Source organism: Glandiceps talaboti, chromosome 17 (genome assembly GCF_964340395.1).
Source record: "Glandiceps talaboti chromosome 17, keGlaTala1.1, whole genome shotgun sequence".
NCBI lineage: Eukaryota > Metazoa > Hemichordata > Enteropneusta > Spengelidae > Glandiceps > Glandiceps talaboti.
Genome location: NC_135565.1, coordinates 22,269,924 through 22,295,164, shown reverse-complemented (window position 1 = coordinate 22,295,164; position 25,241 = coordinate 22,269,924). Strand labels below are relative to the sequence as shown.

General features: G+C 33.6%; 1 long non-coding RNA gene across 1 annotated transcript; it reads left to right on the top strand.

Annotated features, from left to right (window-relative positions):
- Window positions 1–18,107: 18,107 nt before the first annotated feature.
- On the top strand, window positions 18,108–19,396 carry LOC144448560 (uncharacterized). Its single transcript, XR_013482111.1, has 3 exons — window positions 18,108–18,321; window positions 18,856–18,995; window positions 19,297–19,396. It is a non-coding gene; the product is annotated as an uncharacterized LOC144448560 (long non-coding RNA).
- The last annotated feature ends 5,845 nt before the right edge of the window (window positions 19,397–25,241 follow it).

Below are 25,241 nucleotides of genomic sequence, written 5' to 3'. Positions count from 1 at the left end.
CAGTAATAGTGTTTGTGTACATGTCATAACCTAGCAACGACTTCTAAATCACACTACTGATGCCATGGTACGCAGGTAAATATTACACTAGTCTTGTAAAAAAAAAAACCTAGATGGGACTAAAGATCGAAGTTAAGTTTGAAGAGTTCGATGAACTGATATAGAAGATGGCACCGTGTGAACCACAGACAACTTGTCTGTGTGTAAACGAATCAAATTAGTATAACTTATTAAATGTAATATTCGCATCGGAATAAAATAGTCTTCAACTTTTGTTGTCAGTTTATTCAAAAATACTCCTAAAATTCTGTAGGGAAGTTACGAGTTACATAATGTAAATATACAAACGCAAACCAGTGGTAACATAAAGCAACTAAAAAATGCTACATATGGGTGCTTGAAACTCACCTGTTTTCATCATTGAATATCATATGATTGGTGAGATTGTATGTAAATAACCATGTCAATACAAATATAATGTGATAAAATGTGTGTACTAGCTTGGCATACATTTAATAGAAATTAGACTGGTTGATTGCAGTACTAATAAAGACTAAAATGCTGTATTGTTCAAAATCCACCGTTTCAATAAGTTTGATTGATTAATGGGATATATTTATTGGCTAAAGTGATTTGATTGATCTAATTGATTGATTGATTGATTGATCTTTGATTGATTGAGAGTGAGTGAGGGAGGGAGAGAGGGAGTGATTGATTGCTGAATGGATGTTTAGATGGTTGGATGGATGGATGGGTGGGTGGAAGGTTGGTTGGATGACTAATTGATTGCTAGAGTGATTGAATTGATTTGATTTGATTGATTTGTTGGTTGATTGAATGAATGAGTGAGTGAGTGAGTGATTGGTTAATTGATTGATTGATTGATTGATTGATTGATTGATTGATTGGTTGATGGATAGAAAGATGGATGTTGATTAATTGATTGGTTGATTGATTGGTTGGTTGGTTGGTTGGTTGGTTGGTTGGTTGATCAATCGATCAATCAATCAATGCGAGAAGGTAAAGAAATATTGAGGTGAGGAAGCTGATGGAGACTAACATACAGACAGTATTTTTTACGAGTAGATATCAGCTGAAGTATTTATAGTGTTCTAAAATACGAAAGGAGACTTTCTTAGATTGTGTGGACGTGCCTATAAACATGTACGATCATGATTGGGAGAGGAGCTAACGTGACATCAACCTTTCCCCTACATTGTAAACAAGACAAATAGTCACATGATTTATCGATTGTTAATAAGACCAAAAACAAGTTAACAAACAGACATAAGTTAGTGCAAAGTCTACTGATAAAGCACAGATAATAGGCAAAAAAAAAAAGAATTGTTTCAGGTCATCATGCGCACCACTTAAATACCCTCACATCGATCTTTTTTTCATGTGGAAACACAAAAATAACCCTCCCTACGTCAATAAAGAAAATTGCAGAGCCAATTATGAACAAGCAAATGACATCTGCCCCACATACATGTACACACTTACTCGAAATTACCAAATAAAAATAACGGTAATTCTCATAAATAGTAGATTTAGTGACAGGTTTGTTGAGAATAAAAAATATCGTGTTGTCTCAACACTTTAGACAAAATGTCCTGACCAGAAACAATTCTTTTTTCTTTTCTTTTTTTTTCTTTTTTCTTTCTTTTGAAAGGGGGGGGGGCTAAAATGTTAAAAATTATCGATTACTGTTGATTGTAGCCAGAACCGTATTGAGTTACTATATCTTTGATGTTAACCATTTACATGGAAACAAAAATATCCCATTAATTAGACTTCTGGGAGGAGTCAGTATGGTTTGGTGTCTTTGTATTATACGAAAGTGTCGTGCAAACTTCTGAAAACCGCAGCGCACTGACATGGGATATCAAGGTCTCCTAAAGCAAACCTGAACTAGTTTTGAATGTTCTTGCAAACGACTCCTGAGCATCGCAAGCCTACAGGTAAACATAAAACATTTCTACCTGAGGTGGGAGATAAGAGTGTGGAACACAGACAGAAAATATTCGCCATCATGTCAAAACCTAAATGTGTATGTCAATGTCTGTCAAATATCTTAATCTTAGAAGGATATTTAAAAATGTATTTCTTATGAGTATAAGAAACATCAAACGTTATCTTCACTTAATCTCAAAATCTCAAAAAGTTTGTAATTGTACGTGCAGTATATATTTATTGGCTAGAGTGACTGGATTGATTGATTGCATGATTGATTTTTTTGACTAATTTATTGGTTGGTGGATGGATGGATGGATGGAATGATGGTTGGTTGGTTGGTTGGTTGATTGATTGATTGATTGCTTGATTGATTGATTGATTGATTGCGTTATTGGCTGATTTATTGACTAGTGGATGGATGGATTTATGGATGGGTGGTTGAATGGTTGATTGGATTTAGTTGGTTGGTTGGTTTGTGATAGATCGATCGATCAATCAATCGGGGAATGAACAGAAATATCGAGGTAAAGAAACTGATGGAGACTTATATCACAGACAACTAACACATACTTGTTTGTACTTATATACAGTATTTCTTATGAGTAGAAATCCTCTATTTCTATTTATTTAGGTAGACAGTAATTATTTTCATTAACTTCACACCTCAAATTAAAATCAAAAGTATCAATCAATATAAATTCTTCTGAATATTCTGTTATTCATCAAATTACAAAAAACGATCACAAACATTTAAGTCAATCATTCTATATATTTTTTAAATGTGAAAAATCTATTCTCATCTTCAAATGACATGAAGATTACCTTGTTCCTCGCCTGGTGTAGACGTTGTGTTATTTCCAACAGTTGCTTCCTTAGGTAGCACATTCTGATTGTCATCTTGTTTGATCTGATCTGGATATTGATGATATGGAGTTGATGTTTCCCGAGTACCAGTACCACTTTCAGTTCTGTCAGAAATCTGTCTCGCCACCTGAGCACCAAAACCCTCATTAAATCTAGCTTCTACTTTTTCAGCTAAGGCTATCAATTTTACTTGTGTTAGGAGTTCAAGAAGGGTTTTGGGATCTTCCTTGGTAAGTCTACGAACATCAACTAACTTCTCAAACAAGGCGTATGGTGTTTTGATTTTCTCTCTTTCTCGTCTATTAATAAATCCTTCACATAAGTTAAGCATTTCTTCAAGTTTACCTGTCGATCAAAACAAAATTCCATGAATATTTTTATTCACATTATAGTCACTTTGGGTTTAGCAGTATCTGTAAGTGAGTGATACATTTTTAGACCGAATTTTTCACATTACTTCTTTGACTTTCATAATACATTAATATTTGCACATATGGATTGATATAATGATAGTAATACAAAGTTAAAACAATACTGATCATCAATAGTAAAACTGTACATGTCTCAATAAGGAAATCAATATATTCACCAAAGTACATGAAATTCTGAACAGATATGCAGTGTCTACAATTCCTAATCAAGAAATGTCATTAAATATGCAAATTAGTCAACTACACAAAAGCCACTTCCATCACATCTATTGATCATATTATCATAATATTATCAATATACCAGGTTAGATATATCTACATGTGATCATAAACCCAATCACCATGTTCATCACCAAGTACCCACCAAGAAATTGTAATGTTAGGACATTTAAGTAACAACTAAAAGTTGCCTCAAGTTGTTTACTGTGTCAATTTTGTTGCAAAAACAGCCATTGCCTCTGGTAATTTTTGTAATTTTATATTGTAGTTCTTTAATTCTTATGTTACCACACTTTTTAATCATCATCAGTGTCGTCGTCCTTTTACCATAATGTAACCATCATAATTTGATCATTAGGTCTCAACATTTGGAACTAAACTATTATTATGAAGTGCACATATTAATTAATTTGTGAGATTTTCAATGATATAGCTAAATTACATCTATTGATGAAATTTAGATCATCCAGTGATGATACATCTATTTTAGGAACTTCAAATTATGCAAATTGCTCCTTTATTTGCAAGCCCCAACCATCATATTTATTGAGCACATAATCACACATTTTTGATATCCAGCCAAATTGCAATATTTATTGATATACAAATGCATACATACATACATACATACATACATACATGCATACATGCATACATGCATGCATGCATGCATGCATACATACATACATACATACATACATACATACATACATGCATGCATGCATGCATGCATACATACATACATACATGCATGCATGCATGCATGCATGCATACATACATACATACATACATACATACATACATACATACATACATACATACAAATCATGCTTGCACACTCCATAAAGACCATAAAGATCATAATTTATATCCTTCTTACGGAAGAATTACCTACCGTCTTCAATTCCACCTGCCACTTCATTTAAGTATACTGTAAATGGATCTAAAGCCATTGTTCTAAACTCTGTGATATAATTTAGAAATATATCATATTTAGATAAAACAAGAATTCATGATATGTTGATTACATTTACTTTATCATAATACTATACCCTTATATTGTATCATGACTAATTGATTGATTGATTGATTGATTGATTGGTTGTTTGGTAGGTTGGTAGGTTGGTTGGTTGGTTGATACATACATACATACATACATACATACATACATACATAAGTAAATACTTTGGAATGTTATTTTCATGTAGGGGTTGTTGGGGAAAGACAGTCACCACTCTCGCCCAACAAGCAAAGAAAAATATGTTAATTCTACGAAAATTTAGCATAAAACTTAGAAACTTTTCTCTAGCTTTAAAAATTTTGATTCTATGGTGAAACCAATTTTAATTTATGCTTCAGAAATCTGGGGTTACAAAGAATACTTGAGTATTGAGAGGGTGCAGTTAAAATATTGTGGTTAACTGATTGGTGTTAGAACAAATACCTCCAGTAATGCAGTGTTGGGTGAATGTGGTAGAATGCCTCTTTTTGTTGTTTGTATTAAACGTTGCATTAAATATTGGTTAATTTTGATTCACATGGATAACTCAAGACTTCCCTGTAGGGCCTATAAAATGTTAATGTTGGACAGACAAGGTAAAATAACTTGGGCAAGTCATGTTCGCAACTTATTGCAAAGATATGGTTTTAATTCTGCATGGATGGCTCAAGAGGTTGCCAATCAAGAATATTTTTTTGTCATTATTTATGTCTATAGTCATTGAAGTAGCACACCAGGAATGGCATACTAATATTCAAGAGGATAAAACGCTTTATCACTACAGAAACTTTAAGTCACTTTTAGAACCAGAGAAATACATTACAGATTTACCAGACAAATATCTTATTTCAGCTATTGCACGTATTAGATGTTCATGTGATAGCCAACTGGTATGTGTAAAAACAAGACAGTTGAATATAGAAAGAAATGAGAGAATTTGTAGATTTAGCACTAAGAGTGAGGTAGATGATGAATTTCATTTTAATTTGACATGCCCCTACTCTGAGGAATTACGAACCAAATATATTATACCCAATCATCTAGACAACAGAACCTATTACACTTTTATTAAACTTCTGCAGACAAAAGACACACATGAAACCATTGGACTGGCTAAATTTATTTATAACCTTTGAACCTATGAAGCCTATGAGGCTGTGAAATGCAACGAAAGGCCAGTGGCCTAGTTTATGCAAATAAACCTTAATTGAAATACATACATACATACATACATACATACATACATACATACATACATATACGTACACACACATACACTGAGCATGTTAATACAAGTTATAAATCAATAAATAACTAGACAGACAAAAGTTGGAATGTAACAGCATAAGTTTGAAGTGGCGATTAAATAAATAAAAGTTTGGATTTCATCCAAGTGTACGATCCACTAAATCACTGCCTGTAGAGTATTAGCAAAGAGAGTATATGGGGTTCGCTGTGTGGACGTAGATACATTTTACGTTACTAAAACATATTCTCGCAAACCAGAGTTATTATTTCTACCACTACATTTCGAAATAAATGGGAGTTTCCCAGTGGGAGGCTCGTTAAGAACGTTACCGTAAAACAGACCGTAGTTTGCGACGATGCTAAAACATGACAGTTAGTTGTGTCAATGAACATTGTTGATTGTAGCAAGTCCTCTACTATGAGTTTTAGTTAGCTATGCCTTTATTGTTGCAAATTTACATAGAAAGGAAAATCTCTCGTAATTTCTGCGAGCACACAATAATTTGAATAGAGTTGTTGAACTGAACTATTTTAAATTATGTTCCATTCTTGCAAAGAACTCAATTTTGGTGTCCCCTAGCTGTCACTCTTTTTTAATATTCTTCACCCATGCACTCATTCTTGTCTATCACTTGACAAAGCTATCTATCCATTATAAAACTTATACAGACTAAATATATTATAGTAATTTTGAGGTAGGTGTCAGTATGGTTTAGTGTCCGTGAAAATACAGGTGCAGACTAATTCATTTTTTGAATTCTTTTGAAAAAGTGAAACCTATATTACTAGACTATGTTGATGGACATTTTGGTTTTTATTGGCGATTAATGGGGAAGGTGAAAGTAGTTCGTGCCTTCTCACTGCGACATTTCAAAATGTACTCCCGTTGGATCCACAAGTACCACTAGCACACAATATCTATATTTGTCAAAATTCTTCCTTCTGCCCTCTTCCCATTATTCAGCATTGAATTGCTTCATTGTGAGGTAACTTTACCTTCTCCCCTTGCCCACACAGTCTGATGAAATACAAGTTTTTCCCACTGAGTTTCTCTGTTTTCCCTCCCATTGACCAAAACAACAAAATCACCTCTCACTGTAAAATCGTGTACGTACCCGGCTGTTTGCTCGAACAGTTTCGTTGACTGCACCTGTAAATGTTAATGTGTCCTACAACCCTCACAAAACCTCCCTAACTTGGGACTCAAATTGGAGGTCGAGGTTAAGGTCCCCTAAAACATATCTGAACTAGTTTTGAGTGCGATTATAAACGGTATTTACGAGATATGCATGTAAACATAAAACATTTCTACCTGAGGTGGGAGACAAGAATGTGGAACAAAGAATATATGTCAAAACCTAAATGTGTATGCCAATGTCTGTCAAATATCTTACACATGTAACTTTTCTTTCATCATTTATAACAATTTCAAAATTACTTTATGGTGAGTTTCATTCATTTATAGCAAACCAAAATATCTTAGGCTTAGAAGGATATTTAGTAATGTATGTCTTATGATTATCACAAACATCAAACGTCATCTTCACTTTGTCTAAGTTTCAGGAAGGGTTCAGTTGAGTAAGATGCATTTTGTCATGTCGTACCCAGATCAGGCCTGTTTTAGACTAGTAGATAACAACCAAGTCTCATCATCCGTTTGAAAAAGAGCGCGTGCGTGTGTTTGGAGGAGGGGGTGTTTCGTAGGGGGAACATCCACTATTTCAGTGGACAGACTCTGCACAAGGGGAGAAAGTAAAGGTAGCGGCAATACATCAGTTTAATGTTGAACTATTATAGGGAAGGGTAGCTGTGATAATTGTAGCGTTACTGTGTTTTGGTCTTTTTTTTTTCGTTTTCGCGGTTTCAACATTTGACATAATCCCCGGTACGATAGAAAGCTAACAATTTAATAAAAACTCAAAATAGAAAACTAATGCAACAATTCTTGCAGCTAGCTAGATCTGGGAGTTCGTGAAAAAAAACGTTGATATGGGGAGAGAGAAAATGGAAACGGGCAAAAATTTTGTTTTGTAGTGGATGCATATCCAGTGGGAGGGCATTTTCAAATTGTGAAATGCTGTAGGAGGGCATATATGAACAGGTTTAAGTTAATTGGCAATAAATTCTACAAAGTATGCCAACAAAGCCTTCATACATTTTTTGTTTCACTTTTCCGAAAGAATTCAGAAAAATGATGTGTTATTGGCTGCAGAAATACATCAAACCTTTATAATTATATGAAATAGTTCAATAATTCTGATCAACTAAATTAATTATCTCACTCTTTGCCAATCTCTAATGTCACTATCCACACCTAATTCACATGATTATTGATAATTAGACGAAATAGAATTAAACAATATAGCTTACCTGAATCTGGTGACGTCGGTCAGTATAGTTCGGTCTTCGCCAGTCTACTTCAGGTATTGGCAAGGTAAAATGTAGAGTAGAGCAGTTGGTTATCTGTTCAACAGGAGCCTATGGGTAGGGATTTAAACCCTCCCAACGGCTCCTGCACTGTGATACAAGGGACTTCTGATGTCAGCTATGGTGTAGAGGCCGTATCCTGAATGCTGTTACTTCAACAGTGGGTGTACAGACTGAGTATGGAACTTAACGACTAGTCGTATATATCGGCTGTGTACCTGGATGTCAGTAGAGTGATTTATGCCATCCAATCAATATCGTACCACATACTCATACCAGATATGCACATGTAGGTTCAGTTTAATCAGTAATGAGTTACTTGATTTATTGTTGCTATGGCTACCTGAAACAAAACGTCAATTATTCATTTTGAGTTTTTCTACATTCTGGAATGAAATGAAATTTGGCAACGTTAAACGTTAGTTTCAAACATAAACCAGGCAGTACATATTGTTGATTGACAACAAATTGTGGAGATTTATCTGTAGCTAGCTAATTGTGGTTTTGTAGCTTCTTTGTGCAATAATTAACAGGTTATCATGTATGTTGGTAGGGTCAATGTGTGTATAAACAATGATTGATTGATATGAAGACCGTTAGTGTCAGCTACAATTATATATATGGAAGGAATTCTGTTTATATCTGGCGAACGAACATGGGGTATTATGGGATATTGATATGTGTTGTTTGGGGTCACACAGGTGTAGACTCAAGTCTTTTATCACAACGTTAATTTAAAACACAAACAGTACATGGATCAACATTTTAATTTGACCTCAGTTGACCCTACTTACACCATGTTATAACTAATATCATTACTTCAGTTGTAAGAAATGTTATCTCTATCATTATAGCTATGCATTCCTTAAACTCTAAGAAATAATTTGACACCTGGATGTCAGCACGGTGATTTATGGTGTCAGTACCAACAGTTATGAGTAAATTGATTTATTGTTGCTATGGCTACCTGAAACAAACCGTCAATTATTCACTTTGGCCATCTTTACAGAGTTCAACATAAAATGAAATTTGACAACGGTAAACGTTTTAATAGTTTCAACATAAACTATACAGTATATATTGTTGATTGACAACAAACTATTAAGAATTATCCGTAGCTAGCTGATGTGGTTTTGTAGCTGCTTTGTGCAATTATTAACATAGGTTATCATTTATGTTGGCAGGGTCAATGTATGTATAAACAACGATTGATTGACATGAAGACCTTAGTGTCAGCTACAATTATTTAAGTTTACGAGGATAAATAATGTATCATCCCGCAATACCAGACTCAGCAGCCAAGACAATGTCCTATATGTCCCCACAAACAAATTAATGTCAACGTCCAGAACATTAAGGCATGCAGGTGCAATCACTTTCAATAAGGTTACCGAAAAAGTTCGGCATTCACGGTCTTTTAGTGTTTTTAAGACAAATTTTATAAAAGCATATTTTAAATGAGTTTTATTGTTTCCTGCATATTGTATTTAATTTGTATATGATTCCTGCATATTGTATATTGTATTTGACTTATTTGTATTTCTGTGTGTGTTTTAACTTATCCTGTTTTGTTGTCTTTAGAGAGCCCTGGGGAAGACTAGCTTTTAGCTAACCAGGTTATCTGTATTATTTTAACCCTCTTTATATAAAGTTTAAATAAAAATAAATAAAAATAAAATTATATATGCGAACAAACACGGGTATTATGGGATATTGACATGTCTTGTTTGGGGTCACACAGGTGAAGACTTAAGTGTTTTACCATAATGCTAATTTAAAACACACAACGTACATATACCAATATTTTCATTTGACCCTGCATACACCATGTTATAACAAATATCATTACTATGTATTATTCCCATTGGATATATAACAAACTAGATGCCAACAAGGTACGGAGTGGTGGAGATTTAAATGAGTCTCTCATTGAGAAATTGAAAAACTACTGTGAAATAATGTTACGAAATTATCTTCTATATATACACAGCGAACAGGTGGAAAAAAATCTTCTGGTTTTACGTTTTAAAGAAATATGGTGAGGTTATGTATTTCCATGTCTGCTAATGAAGTATATCATTGGATTGATGACAGCACACTTTATATCATGTGTGTGCCAAAGTAAAGAAAATAATTGATATAGGCATGTACAATATGCAATGCACTGTTAGAAGTTTTTTTTCATGGAAGACCAGTTTACACACATACATACAAGAAGAGGATCTTATGAAAGAAATATAATTTGCCTTTTTGTAAGTTTATGTTGAAATATTTACCAAAATCCGAAGCACTTTATATTTACTAATTTTAATTCTCCTTACCTAAAATAGAATATTACTCTCTACTACACTGGGTGCATCATTAAAATAACAAACATTCGATTTCCGGGTGGACACCATAACTTCAGCTCCATGCTAGCATCTCCACATGCATTACTATAGGCGCGAATGAGAATAAGTCGACCTTCTTGTACTATTTTGACCCCCTAGCATGAGGGAAAATGCTATTGCAGGTATCGAGAATACAGTCTTCTAAATTCATAAAGCAGTAATAATTATTTGAAAACATGTTTTTTTATAGTGATGGGTATAGAAAAAAAACAAAATCTAGTATACAATGTACCCCCATGAGTACACTATTATTTCTGTTGTTATATAAAGAAACTGTTATCCTAACTTGATATCAAAGTTAGTCCTAATATATCTTTTTTTTTAATGTTGAGCTTTTGTTAATTTTATTATCTTCACATCTCCTCCTTATATTTTTGTTGGCATAGAGATTCCATGATAACCAAAGGGCTATGAAGTCAGTCCGCAAGTGAGCGTTCAAAGTCACTCCAAGAACCCCCCCCCCACACACACTCAAATGAAAACAACATACACAAATAAAATAGAGACGAATGAAGCAATCGAGTCGTGTTCCTACATCAGATTTTAATCAGATTGATAATTTACCGGAAAGATAAAAACTGATTGAGTGTGACGTTTCCTTCAGTAAATTAACTGTGAATAAGTTTTTTCAATCAATTGTCTGACATTTTATTCTTGTTTCTCATTGATATTCACGTGTAATATTTTCTCATGTATTTGGACATAAGGAAAAAGTGGGTGCAAATGTCACAATAGTGTAATAGTTCAAGATTTAAACTCTTCTGTATCTGACTTTTATAATACTTCAATTCGTATAACGAATTAGATAGTTTCAGAAACTGGTGAACTGCTTGCCAGTGGTCACAGCGCCCTCTATCGACCAATACACGATGCTTTCGTTTGATTTCTTACATTGTATTTCAATAGTAACATGACATGTGCATAGAAACAAAAAGGTACGAGTGGATAAATCGATAAACCGCGGTGAATGAAACACGGTGAATTAGAGTAGCACCAAGAAGTAGAGCTTCAAAATGGTATTCCATATTATAAATGACCAAAAGATTCATAAAAGAACTATATGTATGTCCCTTGCCGTCTCTCTCCCCCTCCCCCACACTCTCCTCTCTCCCGGTCAGTGACATGCGTGTTTAAGCATGTTAAACTTTTGTAATTGATAAGACATTATATCCTATAGTACATTATTTAATACTAACAATTATTTAATTTTGAAAGACACTTCCACAAATATGTGTTCATTCTTTTTTCTAGAATTCTCCATACTAAGTTAAATGAAATTCACTTTACGGAGATATTCCCCAAATACTACCATGTGTACTGTGTGTGTATATGTTTTGATTGACCATTTTTATATATTGTACTTGTATCATTCGAACAATGAGTGTGTGTTGTGTGTGTGTGTGTGTGTATGTGTGTATGTATGTATGTGTGTATGTATGTATGTATGTATGTATGTATGTATGTATGTATGTATGTATGTATGTATGTATGTATGTATGTGTGTATGTATGTATGTGTGCGTGCGCATATGTTCGTGCGTGCGTGCGTGCATGTGTGTGTGTGTGCGTGCACGCATTGGTCGATCTGTCTGTCCGGCTTTTTTAGTTTTATGAGGTTTGATATAATTAGACTAATTAGACTTTTTACTACGTACGTTGTCGAGATACATCGTTATCTGGTCGTACCTCCTAGCCCTCGTATTCTCCCAGGCTATATAACAATATGCTTGAAGAACGACGTTCATCACATACAAACTCTATCTACGGATCGCTTGAGTAATGCAAAATCTCAATCAGCAATTGATAATTATCGAATTCTTAGCTTACACATACGTACACTGCACAACTTGTAAATAATCAATGCACATTGCAATGCGATATTATAATTACACACATCCTTTAATCGGTAAAAAAGTGACATGACAAAAAAATAAAACAATTACATGATTCTTTAATAAAAAAATAAAAACGTTAAAAGTACAACATCAGACTTATGATGTGTACTGCAGGTGAAGTCTTACCACCAGTGATAACATTGTTTACAAAAGGAAGAGGTACAAAATCACTGTTTTATACATTGACATTAAAGTGTCAAAACGTTTGTACATAAAAGGTTAAAAGTAATATTTTACAATGTGTTGATTACTGCATAAACAAATACTCCTTTCTCTGTGTAATTGAAAATACAAACACCTCTTTGACAGTCAAGTTGTGTTCTTAGTGATTGAGGCAGGGTCTGATCACAATCTGATTAAAATCCGATGTAGATGTCGGCTAATCATTCATTGCTATTTTACCTTCGTTATTTTGCCTGAATTGACCTTTCTTGGTACATGTTTACTTTTTTAGCCTGATCACCTCCTCTACGTAAACATGTACCAAGAAGGTCAATTCAGGCAAAATAACGAAGGTAAAATAGCAATGAACGATTAGCCGACATCTACATCGGATTTTAATCAGATTGGGTCAGATCAGTGGTCTAGCGCCCTCTCTTGTTCGAACGGAGAATATCTCAGCGGCACTCATTCACAAAATGGATTCGATCGAGTGAAGACACGGTCTTTGTGTCTGGTGATTATCTTTCAAAATTTAGCAACTTACAAAGATCAAAGTACAGTCGCATTTATATCAGATATCCTACAAATATCAAAGGATGTACAGGTAAAGATTTATAATTATTCTGCACACACAAGTAGTTTTATGGCCAATATGAAATTCTCAGATGGAAATAGCATATGTTGAAGTCCGGACGTCATGACCGGTTTGCATGTGTTACTTCAAAAATACTCAAATTATGCCACAAAATATTCTTGGATTTATCCGAAAATATTTTAGTGTACATCAGCAAATGTAGCGGCACCTGTGTAGTGTCATTTCCAGTCATAATTTTTATCAGAAAGTGTGAAAATAAATAAATACTTGATCAGTCTTATGGTAATGGCTGTCGTATCGTAACGACGCGGTAAATACAAATTATGACGTCACAACGTTCAACATATGAAAAATCCAATATTCCTCTATTTCTGCACCAAAACATTCTCCAAAATGTTTACAAATATCATAAGAAACATCACAAAAAATAGCGACACACATGTAGAGTGTGTTTTATTCAAAAAAAATTCTCAAAATATGCAAACTAGAGAATATTTTTGTGCAGACTATATTGTTTACAAGATTAAAGTGTTGTTGACCTCACATCTCTTTATTATCCTATATTCAATAAAATTCTCTGAGAATTTCACTAAAAATAATAAAATAATTTTTTTTCTTGTAAAATATACACCGTAGTGTAAAGTAGATTTCTTTATTTGGTGTAAACTCTGACAAGGTTGCTGTATCGGTCTGAAACTATAATCTTAGACTGTCCATACTTACTAACAGCAATGAAACCCCAGTCTCGGTCATCTCTAATTCTTTCAACTTCTTCTCCATTCTTTGTATATTTCACAATCGACACCCAACCTGACCCCCTAGGTGACTGAGTATTATAAACATTGTCCCATAAATCTACACTTAGCCCATAGGGATACTCCACATCACTACACATTGTGAACAGATATTGTAATTGTTTACCAAACACTTTGATGCTACCATCCTTACTACTTCTGCCATCGTCAGAGACAATAACATTGTTATCACTATTGACCACAACAAACTGAGGGTCATAGAGTAGACTTGGCAGGACATGACGTCCAACCTCTGCTACACTTTCACCATTCATGTCATACTTGACCACTCTGTGACCTTTCTCATCAGTGACAACAAATCCTTCATCCAGTAAAGCAATTCCTCTTGGTTCAATGTCATCATTTTGACAAAATGTTTTAGTAGTTTTAGAAGATTTGTCAAACATGACAACTTGGTCATTACCAGAATCTGTCATGAAATATGTATTGCTTGTTGTCACGGCAACATCATAAGGTTTGAATTTATTAGGAAAGTGACCATCAAATCTAATTTCAGAGTCAACTTCATAAGTTGATTTCAAGGTGAGTACACTATTGTTGCCTTCATCAGCCATGACCACTTGACCAAGGTGAGTTGTGGTCACTCCTTGCACTTTTTTGAACTTTACTGGACCATTTTCACCATTCAGTCTCTTGGTTACTTGCCAATGACCTGTAATGTAAACAAAGGTCAAAGGTCAAAGGCCAAACATCAGACTACACATTCAATACAACTGGCAAATTAGAATATTCTTCCTTGAAATTGCTATAAATTGCATTTATCATTTTTTTTATGAGGGGAAAATTTAGTTCTGATATGATATGGTGCATGACATGTTTTTTTGAAGTCAAATATTGAATTTCCATGGCAACTATCCACGGAAAATAAACATTTAATGTTCATAAAAATTAAGTTTGTTATACTATTGTAGACAACTTTTTAAATTTCATGGATGTTTTGTGTATTTATGCAACTTCTTAACAAAAACTTCAAAATTTAATTCATATGATGAAGATATGGTAACCATAGCAACAATATTTACAAGTTCTGTTCAAAAATTCTTTTTTCTTCATAGTTTTTGTTCTAAGTGAGATAGAACTTTAAAACTTAAATTTTCTTAACAAGTAGTGATTAAATAGAATTCTTGAAAATATTATGTTCAAAACATTTCATTGGTTACCATGGTAACCTTTTTTTTTTTAATTTCTTCACTCTTGACATCCCACATATACATTATGGTGTGAAATATTTTCAAAGTATCATTTTCTCTGGTCATGGTAACAAATGGAGAGTTTGTTAAATGCAAGTTTAGGTAAAATTATGTGGTTTCTATGGTAACCAATTATGTAGAAATCTATTTTTATCATTTTATTGCCAGTTTAATTGCATATTAATTGAATGTTACATATATATTACATAAAAATAACATGCATTAAAAAGTGATGTTTATGTCTGACATTAAATTACCGTTAGAATTTTTTAAAAACTATTAAATATGAATTTGAAAATATATGAAATAATCATGCAATATACATAACTATAGTATTAAACCTAAGTTAGTGTGGATATCAAGTCATTTACAAAATTAACATCAAAGTGGTTGAATACTGTGAATGTGATACCAGTATGCAATGTCAAAGGTCATAGATGTAATGTCAAAGGTCACATAGATGTAATGTCAAAGGTCACATAGATGTAATGTCAAAGGTCATAGATGTAATGTCAAAGGTCACATAGATGTAACATGAAAGGGCACCTCTACTTGTTCATATGAAGATATGATATATGTTTATTTTTTTCCCCTCAACCTACTAGAAGGACTTTAGGATTATAAAAATAAATTATGATATATTATATATTTATATTTCATCTAATATTGGTGTTCATTTTATTTTATTTACAGATATTAAGGAGATATTTTAAAAAGAAGAATTTCTTCATCCCAGTAATGTGTATGTTATGATTTAGTATAGTGTCAATAACAAAGAAGTCATTGATTCCTTGGTATTCTTCAATCAAGTCCCATTCTACAACTACTGTGCATACCAATGATGATATCATATCCATCAAAGATGACAACAAAGATTGGATAAAAGACAAGAACTGAAGATGAGTCAAGATGACAATACCATGAACTGTATGAGATCATGATCTAATCATTTACCGTAAGGTAAACAAACCAAACGGCTCTTTTCAGAGCCAATACATCCTCCAAAAAGAGATACCGTTACCATAGCAATAGACAACAGCACAAACTAGATCACATTATTACCTCTTCTCTTCTTAAAATGTAAAACATTGCATTACAACAGAAAACCAATTATCCCCTAGCTATGTTGTTAAAACATATACTAAGGTAACAGTAGAATATATAGACTAAACTTATTTACCATTTCGACTATTTGTACCACCAAACTTACATCAGGACACTGGACTTTCTAATTGTATGCTCCATAATGTAAACCATATCACAGTTCCTCTATCATCAGTGACCATATATACACTTATACAATATTATACAGTAATTATATCTACAAGTTTTAGATGTGGATCCGAAAATGCTTTCTCTATTTATAAATCTAAACACTGATATATACATACTGGGTATCAACAAATCTCGCAAACAGTTTCTTAAAATAAAACTATAATGAATTTGGCCATGTAAACTTCAAGTGCAACAAAGAAATTCAAACTTGAAACACAAACACTTTCTATACATACCTGTAAATGGTAGACATTATAGGGGCTCAAGCTGAGTTTGGAATGTTTTTTGGGTCATTTTTTGTTGTCTATGAGATGTTATTTATTATTTTATTCTACTCACTGAAACATGCTAAATCATTTCTTACTATTGGCTGAACTCAAACCTGATATTTAGATATATTATATAAATGATTAAATGATGGTTTTTTTTGGTATGTACCAAGAAATCCGAGAAAATCCCTAGTATGATTTGAACTATGCATGCATTTCTAAGAAATGCAACGTCTGAAACAACCGATCCTGTGCTGTGTTTTCCTCTGGGAAAATAAACATATTTGTAGAGACTGATATCTGGAAAGACCTCAAGTGCCATTGAGATGTCACTCTGACAAGTTCATGAAGTTGGCATGTCGGAAACACCTCAGTAAAACCAAACTACAGATAACCCGAGTTCATCAATAGGCAAGTCAGGTTGTTGACAATCTCTAAATCTGTTTGCAATGTTAACTGTAATAGGATTATAAAAGTTGTAACAGCTGATAACGTCCCTTGACTCAAACGATTCACTCCTTGAAAGTAACCTTGCACTCAGAACTAAAGACCTCAAGTGCCATTGAGATGTCACAAGTTCATGAAGTTGGAGAAAACTTGATCAGCGCGTAAGTAAACTATGATTTGTAGGTGTATACAAACTGTGCCATTGCATGTGTGAATCTAGACTCTAATTTTGTTTGAAAATGGAGTGAGCTTGGTGGTCGATTCTGACAATGTCCCTCACCTTTTGGTAAATAGTCGATCGATTGCTAATATTATTTTACTACTGGAGTTGATATTTTTTTGTTATAAGCCCTTTGCATGCATGCTGTACATGTTTTTAATTGTTGGTATTTTCCAAATAGATTCCTGTATGTTGTGTGTAGTCTTTTGACCTATGTCTTGTGTCTGCAACTTACAAGCAGGACTTGTGACATTATGTGAATCTGACTACTATAGCTATAACTGGCAATTGCATGAACTGTTGAAACTACATTGTACGAGGAAAGTTGAATTGATTATATCGGCTTCCTGTCAGTTTGTTCTTGATTTTTTGTATTTACACTCCATGCAAAGAATGAATTCACATTAATTGTGCTCTTTTGTTTCTGTTCATGCGATAATTACTGTTGTAAAATACTGATATGCACATCCAGAGAACATTCTTATATGAAATACATGCACTGTCACTGAGTGTGTAGCGAGGAGATACAGCCTTTGAGCTGAAGATCCGTTTTTAAGTTTGAATCATATAACTGGGTTTTTTGTTAGTTTTAAACATTGATATGAAATGCTGTATATAACCAGCATTTTGCATAAAACATTTGTGTTTTATGCCCCATGATAACATCCTATGTGATAACTCACAAACTAACACCATATGTGTAGTGGCAACCCTCGGCTCACACATGACTGTTTATATTTGAAAATATTCTGAGCTTAGGTTGTAGATTGTTTGGCTCACCATTGTTTTCACGTTTATAAAATTTTTTTTGCCAAAAATATGCCTGCATATTTTTTTATTAGTATAATGATGTAAAAGTTAGTTCTGTTGGTCTGTTCGATGCAGAAAATAATGCTGCTAAAGCTAAGGATTATCGTGGTGAGTTGATTTTAATAATAACTTGTGTGGTCACCATACATGAGTGGGACAAATAACACATTTGTAAGTGACTGATGAATTTCTAACAAACCTTAACAGTGTTAATCTTGCTGCATCATAGCAAAATAATTCTTGATAAACAGTGAACATTAAACAAGTAGAGATGGGTGGGGGGGGGGGGGGGTTGAGTATGAAATTCTTTGAATCTTCTCCTTTTACATGTTATATGTAAACAATGCGAATGATTTAACATTTAAGAGTTGATTTTTTGAGCAAACTACTTCCATGCCAACTCCTCATTTAGGTAGATTGTGCTGAAAGTTGGAGTGTCTAACCACAATCTTGGTGTGTATTGTGAAATTAATGGTTTTGTCGATGACAAGTTATATGTTTAACCTCAAATTTAAACATGAATCCTCCTTTATTATGGAAGAATTCTGGGAGAGTCTGTGTTGACACATTAAGATGTGATTTAAAAAGTGTATTACTGCCTGAGGTTTCATATATCTTGTATGTATTTTCAATATATTTCAGGATCGCTCATGAATTCTGTTCTTGGCCTTGTTTTTACAAGGCAAGAACTAATGAATAGCTGTGGTGTCAGGGTTTAAGGAGAGGCAAGGAGCGGCACAACTTACCTGTCCTAGATGTTCATAATATTGATACAGTCAGAGGTATGTTATATATATATATAGGTAATTTCTATTAATATTGCAAAACTTGTATCTGTGAACTGATCTTGTTACAATATATTTTTTCAAAATGAACAATTATTTCCTAAATGTACCACATACAATTCATGAAATTAAAACAGCAAGTGGAATGTATTTGGCGTAGTTGTACAAGAAAATTTACCACAAAATTACTCCATGTGCCTACATGTACATGTATCAGCAGTTTCTAAACTTTTGTGTATACTTACATACATCAGTATCATACTCTTGAGTGATTATATATATTTTCTTTTTCTTTCAGTGTTCCTTGCTGCAAAAGCTAAAGATACGAACTTGGACGTGATGTCAAATAAAACTTTCAATGAAAAAATCCCAGCAGAGGTCGGTAATTCAAAATGGTACTGAAATGCTTTAATTGAAAAAAAAGTAAATATAAAGAGGAAAAAAATGAACCCCCCCCCCAAAAAAAAAAAAAAAAAAAAAAAAAAAAAAATCTAGCGTATTGGTGAGGTTGTTCATGAAGACATATGAACTTTCAATGAGTTCCAGTGCCTAATTTTGAAATACTGATCTGTGTTCAATATTGATAATAAGTGACAATTTTGTAACATTCATTATTTTGAGAAAATGTTTCAATGTCTTCTTCTGACTTATTGAACTATGGTACAATATTGATTTCCAATTACATTATTTGTAACTTTTGATTGTCTTATTGAGCTATTTAAGTTGTTGTTCCTTATACTGCCTCTCCTGACATTTATATTTCAAACAACGTCGATTCTGATTTTCAATGGTTCCTATTATCAGATATGTGTTGCACCAATCTGATTTTTTTTAAAAATGAAATAAATGTAGTATTATCACTTAAATTTGTTTCGTTTACAGTGGTATATGCTTTTGTATGGCTTCTACTTACAGAACTTTGTGCATTTTGGTGAAAATATTGTTTGATAGTCAAGGTATTTGTAGCTATTTAAAGATCCCGGCTAACAATCATTTACTAAGTTGCTAGTGCATATTTCTCTACTACATCTTGATGGTAAGAGTGGTTGCTATCCAGTTTATTATTGAAGCATACTTGGCTTGCAACTGACAGACACTCGTACACTCAAGGTTGGATATTTTGACTAGTACAATAACTTGAACAGAATATCTATCAGCAGGTACATGATAGCTATCAGATGGTAAGTAAGCTATCGGAAGGCTAATTCATGTTCTGAGAATAGCTATCGGAAGGCTTAGCTATATATCTCTCGTCATGTAAAATACCCCCTAAGAATGGATAGCTATCGATAGGAAAATAGCTATCTACGGGTATATGATAGCTATCAATGGCTGAGCAATCCACCTCATTTACATAAAATGATAGCTATCAATGATAGCTATCAATGATAGCTATCAACGGCTCAGTTAGCCTTCTCATTTAAATAATTCGTGCTCTCACAGAGCTAAGGTATAGCTATCGGAAGGCTAACTAGCTCTCGATGGCTAAGTAGATACCTGCCTCTACTGTGTCTGAGGGTTATCACCACCTTGATGATAGCTATCAAAGTCTTCCTTGGATAGCTATCGAAGGGTAGTCTTTGACAGCTTTCTGAGAGCTAATGGAAGCTTTCCTGTTTGGTGAGGGCGCCCTTACATGACTGTATATGTATACATACTGTATTCAAGCAGTGTACTTGTAGTCCCTTACATGACTGTATATGTATACATACAGTATTCAAGCAGTGTATTTGTAGTCCCTTACATGACTGTATATATATACATACATACAGTATTCAAGCAGTGTACGTGTATATATAGTCCATTACATGACTGTATATGTATACATACAGTATTCAAGCAGTGTACTTGTAGTCCCTTGCATGACTGTATATGCATACATACAGTATTCAAGCAGTGTACGTGTAGCCCCTTACATGACTGTATATGTATACATATTGTATCCAAGCAGTGTACTTGTAGTCCCTTACATGACAGTATATGTATATACATACTGTATTCAAGTAGTATACTTGCAGTCCCTTACATGACTGTATAAAAAAAATATGTATACATACTGTATTCAAGCAGTGTACTTGTAGTCCCTAGACAGGGGGATGTTCTTTCTCCCACTTTATTTTCGGTATACTTAAATGATTTAGCAGTCGAAATTAATGACCTTGGCATTGGCATTCCAGTGGGTGATCGGATGATTAGTGTCCTACTTTATGCTGATGATATAGTGATTGTATCAGATTCCGAAGATAAACTTCAAGGAGCAATCACGGTACTCGCCCACTGGTGTCAAAAGTGGCGTATGGTCGTTAATGAGGCCAAAACACAAATTGTACACTTTAGGGGTCCAAATATTGAGAGAACAAATTTTGTTTTTCAATACAACGATAAAGCATTAGTTATGGTTCCTAGTTACAAATATCTTGGGGTTGTACTGGACGAATTTTTAAATTTTGAGGTAACAGCAGGTACACTATGTGATGCAGCGGGCAGGGCGTTAGGAGCTGTAATCTCAAAAATACACAAATACAGGGATTTTAGATTTCGCACTTTTACCACTTTATTCGACTCTTGTGTTATACCAATTGCAGATTATTGCTCTGGGATATGGGGTTATGTTGATAATATGAAATGTGAATCTTTACAAAATAGAGCAATAAGATATTTTCTTGGGGTGCATTTAATTTGCACCAAAACTTGCCATAAATGGTGACATGGGTTGGACTTCATCTAATGTGAGACATAAACTGAATATTCTCAGATTTTGGAATAGAGTGGTTAAGATGCCAAATGATAGAATCACTAAAGCTGTCTTTTTGTGGGATTACAATCTAAGAGATAGATACAAGAATTGGTCTTATGACATAGCTAATGTATTCAGAAATATTAATTTACAAAATAAGTTTTTCAATCTTGAAGCTTTAAATTTGGATGATGCCTCTTGAAAGTTAAAAGAGACTTTTGAAAGGAAGTGGTTTACTGATGTGTGTAGAAAACCCAAGTTAAGAACATATGTTTCTTTTAAGAAAAAATATGAAACAGAAAATTATTTACTGCAACCATTGTCAAGACCGAAACGCTCTATTCTCGCTCAGTTTAGAACTGGCATTTTACCTTTAAAAATAGAAACAGGTAGATTTCAACAACTACCAGTGGAGGATAGAACCTGTAATTTTTGTTTAGGATCAGAAATTGAAGATGAGAAACACTTTCTTTTTGATTGCTGTCTTTATAATTCTTTAAGAGATACCTTATTTAGTAGAGTGTGTGCTTTATACCCAGATTTCAGTGCTTTTCAAATTATGGATAAGATTGAACTACTGATGATCAAAACACCTGACCTGTTGGCAAACTTTATCTTTGATGCTTATAATAAGAGAAAGGAGAAAATGTATAATTTGTAAGATATACTCCTCACACTTGAAAAAAAAAATGTTTCTTTCTTTATGTATTTATTTATTTATTTTGCAACAAATTGGATTTGTGTCTTATAAGCCCAAGGGGCTGGATGTGGCAAGTTTTAAGAACAATTGTACCAGATCATATAAACAAATGTATACTTTAAATCCACATAGGACACGTTAATAAATAAAATACAACAACAACAACTGTAGTCCCTTACATGACTGTATATGTATACATACTGTATTCAAGCAGAGTACTTGTAGTCCCTTACATGACTGTATATATATACATACTGTATTCAAGCAGTGTACATGTAGTTCTTTACATGACTGTATATGTATACATACAGTATTCAAGCAGTGTACATGTAGTCCCTTACATGACTGTATATATATACATACTGTATTCAAGCAGTGTACATGTAGTTCTTTACATGACTGTATATGTTGTATTCAAGCAGTGTATGTGTGTATATATAGAAGAATGGTATATACATTGTAGTATAATATAAAACCTACCTTTTTCCATGTCTTTTAACCTTTTCTCTTCCTCTAGCCTTTTCTTCAACCTTTTCTCTTCCTCTAACCTTTTCTCTTCCTCTAACCTTTTCTCTTCCTCTAACCTTTTCTCTTCCTCCTTCAATCGCTTCCTTTCATTCTCTTCAGGGTCTCCCTCGAAAAACCTCCTGAGTTTGGTTACAATTCCAACAGAATCTCGCTTTTCTGCAAAGTAAGTAGCAATGGACACAATCACTACATATGGAAACTATCATTGTTCATTTCATACTAGTATGAATTATTTGTCAAATGCTTTGTCAGTACATACAATCTTACGTTTGAGTCTAATTCAAAAGTACAAAACTTACTCGTTCTGGAGATAACTTGGTTGATACCATGATTCATAATACTCAATAATCTCATCATTTGAAGACATTTATTCATGCTCATAATATGTGGATCCATGTTTTGAAGTATAAAAATATCAAAGTTATGAAACTGGATATAGTTTTTAGAAAATAGAAAATTATTTATAAAAAAACGAATCATAATTATATTCATTACCACATGCAAGTCAGTTTGACAGAAACAGAAACTATGGGTTTTATACCCTGGTCGTTCTATGCATCATTGCACAGATACATTAATTTGAAACTTGTCACTCACTCATTCATTGTTGATTGGAAGTCCTTGTCATATGCAATATCTGAAAATAGTCATGACTTCAAAGTGCCTGTTACAATTAAATAAAGCAATCACAAATATATGATGTTGTGATATTTCATATGTATCCATGGCAAGGACTTCCACTGAACAGTGACTGAGGAATAATTTTCAAAATAGTGTTCCATAGCAATAGTAAAATGATGGTATAAATTGCTTAGGTAACAACAGGGCTGGATCACCATGTGGATAATTATTTAAATAATACACAAACTATATAGTTTACTACAATACTATTGTGTTATTTTTCACAAACCTTTCTGTTCCTTTCCTTGTATGTCTGCACTACCCTCTGGTATTGATTTCTTAGGTTCATCATGTGTTGGTTTTTGTCCCATTTCAGTATCTGTACTTGTCTCAGGTATGTCAGCATCTTCTGGTCCTAGATCAATTTTTACAAAATTCTGTTTTAATATACACAATGTGTACAGTTTGGTACTGAATACATATGAAATAATATTTACAATAAATGTGAGTGTAAGTGACAAAGATAAACAAAGCTTTTAATTTACTTACCCTTTTCTTTCTCTTTTTCTGTTGTACTGGTTTTCTCCAAATCTTCAACTTCCAGCTTTGGATGTAGCTCCTGTGGAATAAGTTCTTTATATTGTGTGAGCTTTAACTGAAGTTTTGAAAGCTTTGTTTCAAGGTCAGCATTATGAAGATCTTTCTCTTTTTGTTCTCTTTTGAGACTTTCTATTGTATGAATGTGATTACTATTATCAACAAGCTGTTGAACCACACGATTTTCTGCAATTTCAGACTTCTTTGTTAAAGTTTTAATTTGTTCAACTAGCACAACCTTTTCATATTTTGCTTCATCTAATTCGTTTTTTAGGATGTGACTCTCTGACTGCAGTCTATGTACGCTTCCAAGCACATCTTGGACCAACTCAGGATACAGCTTGGATTGTCTTGGTAAAGGTAGTAAACTCCTCATGGATAAAGTTGAAGTTGAGGATTTACGTAGAGTCGCTGTTGATGTGCCATGTTTCATGATCTGCTTCTTAAGTGCTGCAATATAAAGAGATATATGTTATTAGACCATTCCAACCCCAACCCCCACAGGCTAGGCACCACCTGAGGGGGCACTATTACAATGGGTGCTGTCCAATAATCTGAATAGACTTGTTGAACTGAACTGTTTTAAATTATGTTCCATTCTTGCAAAGAACTCATTTTGGTGTCCCCTAGCTGTCGCTCTTTTTCAATGTTCTTCACTCATGCACTCTTTCTTGTCTATCACTTGACAAAGCTATCCATTATACAAGTTACAGACTTTGTGATTTTATAGTAACTATTTGCAACAGTAGATAATTATGTTATCATCAATCATAACCTTACTAGGCGGATTAGCCTTTTTTGAGGAGATTACCAGCTGCCATGAAGAACTCGTTCAGTGTTTGTCACACTAAAAAATTGAAGTAGAATGTAAGTCTTCAATTATATATTTACCTGAAATTGTAGAATACATGCTTTCCATATCAGACCAAAGATAACTTTGGATTCCCATCAGTCTCAAGATCTCACTTTTAGAATGTAGAATATGTTGGATCTTTTCAGACATCTCTACATCAGCTTGGATGATATTTGAATGTTGTCCTCTCAGTCGTATACAACTCTT